Genomic DNA, 10,165 nt, shown 5'->3' with positions numbered 1-10,165 from the left:
CGGCACCATCGACTCTTTAGGGCCTACACTGTCACGACATATACCACAGAGATGTAGATTTGACATGCTCATAACAGGGATCCTCATACTATAGGGGTGTAGGTCTTGACGTCCTCATAATAGCGCTGTTGCTTTTGACGTCATATTACGAAGCTGTACCTAGGCTGTGAAGATCCTCAAACCAGGGGGCTGCATGCTGTAACGCCCTCATACTACGGAGTTGTACGTAGGCTGTGACGTCCTTATACTACGGAACTGGAAATAGGCTGTCACGTCATCATACCATAAGCCTTGACGTCCTCATACTACGAGGTTGTGCGTAGCCTATGGCGTCCTCATAATACAGGACTGTACTGTGTGACGTTTTCATATCACGAGACTGTACGTAAGCTGTGACGTCCTCATACTACAAGTATGTTTACTGCCACATCCTCATACCACCAGGGTGCGAGGATGCAGTTTTCAGAAATCTCATCTAATATTCTAATTCCTATTATGATATACCCTTAAATTGCTAAAATAATATCATGGAACGTCTTAGAAAACAACTCCCATCATTTGCTAGTCTTCAAAAAGTGGGCTTATGCACGAAAATGCTCCAAAAAAGTTGTAACATAGTGACTTATATTAAAGGGGTACAGCATGTGACCTCCTCATACTACGGAATTGTAGCCGCTGTCGTCGTCATACTCTCGGACTCGAGTCTACATTCTAAAACTACGAGACGGTAAACTGTAACGTCCTCATTCTACTTGACCGTAGACTGTAACGTCTTCGTACTATTGGATTGTAAACTGTAACGTCTTCGTACTACTGAACTGTAAACTGTACCCTCCTCATACTACTGGACTCTAGACTGTAACGTCTGCGTACTACTGAACTGCAGACGGTACCGTCCTCATACTACTGGACTGTAGAATAATTGCAACAAGGATAACTGTAAAACTATTATAATCAAGTAAAGGCTTCAGAAATTTAGTATTTTAGAAAAAAAAAACATGTCGCTTTAAATCGGCACATAACTATTTAAACAATTATTGAACTCCGCAATGTCTTGTGTTATACCTGCCGGACAGGAATAAGAACAGCACTAATCGTTAAGCAAGAACATAAGGTTGTGGATTGAAGTTACAAGAAACCGTTGTAATCCCAGGCAGTTTATATTATCATCTTTTTCAATATATAATCATTTTCCCCTATAGAACCTTATAGACCTCTTAAGGCAAAATAAAGCTAAAATTTGAAGTAAGGTTCATCATACAGACAACTGAAAATTATGCGAAAAATACTTTCATTTATTTTTTCCATTTTTTTAGGAGTGTTCAGAGGCATACAAATATTTGAATACTATGGTGGGCTTTATGAGCCATCCTGATGGTATCTAGGAACTCTGACGTCACATCACCTTTTTTCCTTTTCCACCAGAAGGAGGGAATTTTGGTGAATCTTTTATCAGTAATCTTTGATTCATAGGTAAAAAGGGTTATTCCAACGCTCAGTGTCGTGACGTCAGAGCTCTTAAACTCTGATAGTATGGTCCATAAATTCCACCTTAGAATTCAAATGTTTGAACGCCTTTAACTCTCTTTACAAAATATAAAAAAAAAATCTGTGAAAGTATATTTATGCATACTTTTTATATTTAGTGATACCTACATCGATTTTTAGAGGTCTTTTCCTTTAAGAATAATGACATTTCAATATAATAAAAAAAAGAATTATTGTCTATTATATAAATTAAGTGCCCGAAAATTTCGTCTGATAGACACATGATTTAGTCTTTCTATAAAGGACCGGCCCGGATAGCACAGTTGGCAGAGCGTTCGCTCCGGGAGGGTTAGATCCAGGATTAATCCTGGGTCGAGTCAACCCTAAGACTTTAAAAGAGGAAGTTGTAACTTCCTCGCCGGTCGTTCAGCATGAAGGGGATAGTGCAACGACTGGTTGACCCGTATCAGTATAATGGCTCAGGCGGGGCAGCTTACTTTCCTTCGGTAAGTCGTCTCAGTGAAGCAACGAGATAAAAGGGCGGCGGAAATCCGTCCTGCAACAAGGAGCTACATTACATACACCTTAAGGATTCCTTCGTAGTCATATGACTGAAAAATTGTTGAGCACGACGTTAAATCCCAAGCACTCACTCACTCCTATAAAGGAAAATAAGATTGAAAATTCAACACTGAATCGACTTCACTGAATACGTTACATGAATATGTTGGCGACCATACAACATTGTTAACAGTATTCGTTTTGAATGATATAAGAAACCGATCTATCCTTTCATATTCGAATGGTGATGTTTTCCATTTGATTCGTCCATGAAAGCATAAAATGGCTTATCCAAGCATGCATGGAGGTATGAATAATGTTTAAGTATACATAATATTTCCACCACGACCAAATGACTGAAAAAAGTACAACTTTTGCATCCTCTGTTGTACTTTTTTCTAAATTATATATTCCAACATCTCAAACCTGTAGTTCTGAAACATCGCACGAACTGACATGAGTTGGACTGATAAGTCCCGGTTGTATGAAATGTGACCCAAACTGTTACAGCTCTGTTACAGTACCTAAGTTTGTTTTATCATACATTCGTTCATTTTAGTTGTATATGAACATTTCAGCCAGCTTTTCGACTTATACACATGCTGATGTGATCTAACGCAATGATTATCAACTGGCAGATTCGGAATATTATAAAATGAGTCAAATTATTAAATATTAAGTGGTCATATGCAAACACATTTGTAAATATGTAGATTAGAGATACAATCACGGAACGAACAGTGCTGTTTCTTCCACGCAATCCTCCATGTAGCTTAGATACTTGTTTCAAGCAAAAACTGACAGGTATGTACCAAGAAATTCAGCTCCTACACCCAAGGCGTAAAAAAAGAACTATATCTTGTGCGGACTGTGTAATTAATCTGACCATTGCTGACGTCCATGCTATTATTGTCTATGTATTCATTGTGAAAATAAATCTTTTAGGCTGAAATGAGAGAACAAAGCTGCCTGGGAGAGTTGGAGATGGAGCACAGCGTGCTGCCCGAAGCGTGCCTCGGAGCACCACGTTTGACGAGACGAGGCCTGTCGGGAACCTCCGGAACCTTCCGATTGTGGTACGACAGAGCCCGGAGGGACTGGCGGCGTGCGGAATCACCCGAGGCCTTCGCTCTATCCACCCCACAAAAACAGACGCCCATGGAAGCAAACTGAAGAAGCACTGTAAAACGGACAAAAGTGAACCCGTAAGAGACCCATGCTGAAACGTGAGCACGGTGCCGTTTACATAAATAATGTAGGCGGAAAAAGAAGAAAAACATGGAACGTTCTTTGACATCATTTACTTGCACGTTTCTCCACATAACTGTATTTAATTTAATGGTCATGAATAGTGCCAAGCAAGCTGGGGCTTGCATAACCACTGTGTCATATGACCTTCACTGAAAAACGACGTCACAAATCTTACATGAAATATAATACAGCGTCGGTACTGCTTTCCTTGAAATTCTTACCATTGGGAACAATTGGCTATATGTTTTTAAGTCACTTGGCTAATGCAGGGGTACATTGCCTGCCTGAAAGGTTACTGTTTCTGTAAAGAGTGCATGCTCGTAAATCAAAAAGCTCGACCCAACACTTATTTGGCATATTGATGTTTATAGGCCCGAGTCTGATTACCATGGTGAGTAATTCCCTCTAATGCCCCTTTGTGTCTTCGGAAATAAGGAGGCGGTGGGCTAAGTTCCTCAGTGTGCACTGAATATAGGATTTCGATCAATTATTCAAAAAGGTTGATTTCAATAAATGGTCAAGCCAAAATTAAACCACTACCAGACCATCCCTTTTAAATAATACGATATATTTATTTATTTATTTGATTGGTGTTTTACACCCTATTCAATAATATTTCACTTCTACGACGGCGGTCAGCATTATGGTGGGAGAAAACCGGGCAGAGCCGGGAGGAAACCCACGAACATCAGCACGTTACTTGAAGACCCTCCCATTTATGGCCGGAGAGGAGTGTTGAGATAAATCAGCATATGTACAAAGACTAAGTACATGTAAAGTACGTACAAAAAAGAATACAACAATGCAACTGACAATAAATTATAATTATACTTTGGTTACTCTGTTTTACCTCAACACTTTATATGAACATTCTAGCGTGATCTAGACATCGAGTCACCTTGACTGTTATGCTACATGAAAAAGTTATTTTGAGTCCTTCTGAGTATGCTTCAGGTACTGTTATTTCCCTTGAATATATTATACACACAGGGTCAATGTGCTTTGGACCACCACTCAGATATCCAAAGGTGGGCCTCCAAGCCGAGTGTTCCAGTAACGTGCGGGTGGACATGGGTATTTCCCCGGGTTTCCTCCCACCATAATCCTGGCCGCCGTCGTATAGGTGAATATTCTTGAGAGCGGCGTAAAACACTAATCAAACAAATGAATAAATAAACAGATATCCAATGTCAGGATACATCAGTGGCCAAATATTCGTAGTTCCACTGGGCACTACACAGCAGGTACACTCAACGGCAAAATCTTTAATTCCATGCAATCCTGGGGTTTCCAAAGTTCTCAGCCAGATCTGTCGATACTTATACCTCAAGTATATCCAAAAAGACAAGGCTTGTCTCCAAACAGGACAAAACACCAGTTCATAAATACCACGCTCTGCTTTAGTATGATAGGGTGTACGTTTCATAGACAGTTTTCTCCCACGAATGAACTTCGTTAACTACGCTTCTCTGACTGGCTTTAAAAAATATAAAAGCAGCAACTTCTTGAAATTAACGTTCTGGAATTTTGTTTACATTTGACCTTTCGAAAGAACACCCCAACTGAATGCTTGTATGCTTGTAGTTTTACCTCGTGCATAACATTTTTTTCTACTCACATGACGACGGCGAGTCATTCGGTGTGTTTATATGCTGTGTCTACCTGTGGCAGAGTGAGTCCATGGGAGTATCATGCCAAAGACACCAGACGTGACACCCCACCCAGCTACATTATACCATCTTCCTGTGAGCAAGGTTGATACTTGCTATAAGCTTCGTAATCACCTCTGCTTTACTATACAAATGAAAGTTTTCAGAACCCTACTCTATGGACAGCCAATGACATTGCGACCCGCGTACTTCCGAGGATTTTCAGCCATTCACTGATCTTAAATGATGGACACTCATAAGTGTGTATTTCCTTGTTTTGGAGCAAATGCATGCACGTTCAGATCCGATTTATTCCTTAACATAATATTATACAACACCAATAAGCAGTGCTATGAACGGTGATCGATGTGACCGATCCTTCTTACAGAATGTTGTTTTGAACTCCTACCAGTGAGTTACTGTCAGTAACTGAGGTTAAATCTGATTGGACCATGCGTCACGCATATTTATGAAGTAAAGTTCAGGGTTTTGAAGAGTTAATGTGGCTCAGTAAATCAAGGTAGATGGTGTCGGACATCGCTGGCTTGATTAAATGAAGATGCATTGTACTGATACCGGGCCAACCGGTGATATTTCCTTGCTCTAACCTCTCGGTGCTGAGTGTCAAGAGATAGCAACTGCCACACACGTTGGTTAAACCATGCTTAAGCACGGAAATCAAACATTACTATATACATACATTTACGAGAAAATGAAATAAATCTAAAGATGCATAACCCAGGACACTGCAAAATCAATGAGGACGGAGAAAAGAGTATTAAACATATGAAAAATTACTCACGCATGATTCGTTGTGTAAACAATTTCAAAGTATCTTCTTCATTATTTACCAGACATCTGACCTCCTGAAGAACTGTGTCAGATATGTCCAGTCCTAATGGAGAATTTAAGCTGTGTACGTTTTTGGACTGCGTTCACATATTCACAACCGCACATAAGTTTTATATTTATTTGTTTAGTTAGTTGTTTATTTATTTAATCGGTGTTTTACGACCTACTCAGGACTATTTCACGTATGTGTCGGCCAGCATTAAGATGAGAACAGAAGGTTTCCTCTACATACGTAACAGAGAAGACTGGCAAAATACGAAGAGTGTAAATGACCTGAGAATGTTTTTCTTTTATATTTATGCATAACGATAAGGTCTTTCTGTGTTTCTAAGAATTAGTGGCCCATTTTCCGCCAAAGGTCAAAATCTCAGAACATTATGTTTCACAGCCATATATCACAGCACTACGAATGGGCTGACCGCACATGTGTAAAATTTGATTTATTGTTGTTTTCTGTAATTTATCAATATCTCCACGCTTACTGTTTTAGCTCAATTTGAAGATTACTTCCTTTATAAGACAATTTTTGGAAGGAGTAAAGCATCTGAGCTATATATATCCACGAGAAGGACAGCCCCTCTCTATAGAAGTTAATTGTGCAGATGTATGACAATTTCCAATGGCTGCTCTCTTGCTCAGTTCGGGAGGCCTAGTAAAGTTTGATGCCGACACTGACCTGACAATTTCCAATGGCTGGTCGCTCGCTCAATTCGGGAGGTCTGGTAAAGTTTGATACGGACACTGACCGGACAATGTCGAATGGCTGGTCGCTCGCTCATTTCGGGAGGTCTGGTAAAGTTTGATGCCGACACTGACCTAACAGTTTCCAATGGCTGGTCGCTCGCTCATTTCGGGATGTCTGGTGAATTTGATGCCGACACTGACCTGACAATTTCGGACTGCTTATTAAGAATATGCGCTTACATTCTGTAAAATGTGCTCTATATACTTGCTTGTGTCTGCAGCAAAAACAAGGTTTAGTTATCTAAGGGAGATAACTCTTTTGTACGTAGTGAAAGCAAATGTTTTGCGACGCGATTAGGCTGTGTTCAAATGGGTCCAGATCGATATCGCTCAAGAAACTGTCCGGTAGTCTTTGTTATCATACTTCCATTTGGTGAAAAGAAATTTGAAGCACTGTTACCAACTTCCATGGTGACAATCTGGTATGGGACCTGAGCATATCGAGTCTATACAGACATTTGGCCATAATAGGTTATATTTATTCATTTATTTATTTATTTTTATTTATCTGATTGTTGTTTAACGCCATACCAAGTACTCAGAAATTTGTTGTTAACATGGCGGTAGTCAGTATTAAGGGAATGTGGGAGTGAGGAGAAATCGGAGTGGCCCAGAGGAACTACCCACCTGCACATAAGGCCACGTAAACAATAAATATTGGAGTGTAAATATATTTGTAAATCAACATTTAATCTAGAATTTTTGCTTGGCCATGGGATACGCCATGTTAGAGAAACCGGAAACACAATGTCGCATCAGACGTACCCCGTGCTCATAAGTCGAAGAGGTGAAACAGTGACGTCAGAGGAAACAGGTGCGTTCTCAAGTTACGGAAATGAGACACGCCTGGTTGGATAAAATTGCTAATGTTTTCACTATCGAGGCGTAAATGTTATTGGATAAAACGAAAGATTTAATCAAAAGTAAAAGTAGTTATAAACATCACGGAGTAGGCGATATAAATTAGATGATGGAATCACCTCTTCCCATGCTGATTGCATATGGGGTGCCATGTGTCATTTTCTGATTTACCTGTACCTATTTCTAGCCTATATCTTTAACTTTTGACTTTCACTTTTCACAAATCGGATAAAAATCGTCCAGCAAACGTTACCATATTTTAATAAATATAAATCGTATAGTAGCAGAAGACACGTTTGGTATATATTAGTACGTGTATATCTACTCAGTTGGTTAGACCCAGGAGTCTCTCACGAATGCGGCCGCTGTGAGTTCATGCTGGCTTCCTCTCCGGCTGTACGTTAGAAGGTCTGTCAACAACCTGCCGATGGTGGTGGGTTTTCCCGGGGCTCTGCCCGGTTTCCATCCACCATAATGCTGGCCGCCGTCGTGTAAGTGAAATATTCTTGAGTACGGCGTAAAACACTAATCAAATAAATAAATAGATAAATGTATATATAAATCCTTGCATTCCCAGCTCCCAGAACATATAAAGTAGAATTTAAAAACAAAGGAAGCTGTTCATGCAGGCATTTACGAATCACCAGTACAATTCAACCTATGTCAGCAGTCATAAGCCTCAATGTGTGCAATTTATATGTCAGAGAATCTTTCTTCCATACATCAGACTTATACGCTAATCACATCACGCGAAGTGGTGACGTACACTACCGGTACTGCACGTGCGCCTTCATGGCCGGAAATGGTTGGAACTTTCATCTACGCTTTTGGTCGGATAGGCCTACATGGAAGGCCCTGAGTTTAAATCAAAATTGGCTGAAGTATTTGCCCGCGAGGTAACAGAAATGTTACCACGTCAGACAATGTGATTTTTCAAGCCACAGTGAGAGTTCCGAGTTCCGCCTAAGGAAACAAATTCCATCCTCATCACTCTGATTAACGCCAATGTATAGGTAAAACAGAAAGTGAGACATGGCGAACCATATCTGCAATATGAATAAATGTTGTTGATAATGCTCTGACCTGGCCTCACCTCTAGGCCTCACCAGAAGCAAACACTGTCAATATTTAAGCTGATACCGATATGTCGAGCAAACAATTGCCGACGAAAGGTTATATTGTGACGAACGGTGCTCCTAGAATGGAAGACCATTATAACCATCGTTCTCTCTATTCTGTATATGCCTACTTCAACAGGAAAGAAACGCTTCACTAATTTGCAGCTGAAAGGGTGCATCTCACTTCGTTCAACACTTTCTGCTGAACAGAAAGCGACATTTAAGTTAAAATTTCTCGTTGAAATGGCACCAACAGGTACGGAAACGCTACGTAAAATATCAGGTTGTCGCGACATTTTAGGCTTAAGATATCGCCTTCCAGTGAACGTTCGTCCGCATCGAAACTTGTGAAAATACTAGCTGGTGGAATTCTTGATCATGTTACCGGAATAAGACATTTTACTAATGAAATGACGTGTTCTCGCCTGGTCAACTTCTTTTGATTTAAGTTATAAATAGAGAGGGATATATGCATCGAAAAAGACATTCGTATACCAGCCGTTACCCAAAATGGACGTTCCAGGGCAATACTCGCAAAGCCAATTCCCAAAACGATGTTTAACATCAAACTACAAACGAAAAACGGAATCGTGTAAAGAGAAACGGTCAACAGTTTTCAATGGTGTTGAAAATGCGCAAGGAATGTTCTACTCGAAATGAGTGAAATCAGTATTCAAATCGAGTACCACGCTAATAAATGAAGTGTGTATAATAAAATGTGTATCTCCGTTGCGCTTTGATTGCAACTGTTTATATATCCAACGTGGCGATCTAATTCCACACCGTGCCGAATATACGGCCCCTGTTACCCCGGGTTAAGCAGAATTAGTCACAATCATAAAGTAGAGTGACAGAGATTCAACAGGCTCTGTCCATATTTACTTGAAAGAGAATTATACTCTTTGTAAAACTTAAGAAAATTAGAGTGAAGATGTCTGAAGAAATAACCTTGACACACCAGTTTTTGTAGTAACAAAGTTTTGACGTTGATAGGAACACACAGGGTGTAACAAATGCTACAAGGCTTACACGCCATATGCAGGATCCTTAGGTATATTGCTTTCCAAGTAAGGATAATTTACCATGTCAGAATCGAAACTATCCCTCTTGTAAAGAAACACGCCATTTAACATTTAAATGTCGCTGTTCGCTCAATTTCAATTTCCTCATTCGACGGAGCAACAATTCAACATTTGAAAGATGTCATTTTCAAAGTTAAAATAGCGCGTCTTTTTGCTATTCTGTTCGCGGATTGATAGTCCAATACAATGGTTTGTTCTCGCCATACAAAGACAATTGTGAATTACGAGTGGTAAACTGTGGGTAGTAGAAATGGCTATAGTATGTATGGATCTTCGTCTGTTACGCGTCATGTGGAGTTCGGAGAAAATTTTGAGATTCCCCTACTTGCGACGGTTCACGTGGGCCGTTCAAGTAGAGTTGGTGAAGTTCGATTTAGCGGCTTCACAGGTAGGAAAGTTCGTTTGTCCCCTGCCAGGAGTCGATCGTTTACCTCATGCAGGTACTACGATAGAAAAAGTGAAAACGTACGCTTAATACCGCGAAAATAAATTCTCATTATAACTGACACAAAGACAATTAAACTGTATCTGTTATCTTAAAGCCATGACTCCCTTTCGA

The sequence above is a fragment of the Liolophura sinensis genome, chromosome 9 (assembly GCF_032854445.1).
Source record: "Liolophura sinensis isolate JHLJ2023 chromosome 9, CUHK_Ljap_v2, whole genome shotgun sequence".
Taxonomy (NCBI): Eukaryota; Metazoa; Mollusca; class Polyplacophora; order Chitonida; family Chitonidae; genus Liolophura; species Liolophura sinensis.
Note: the sequence above shows the minus strand (reverse complement) of the source record.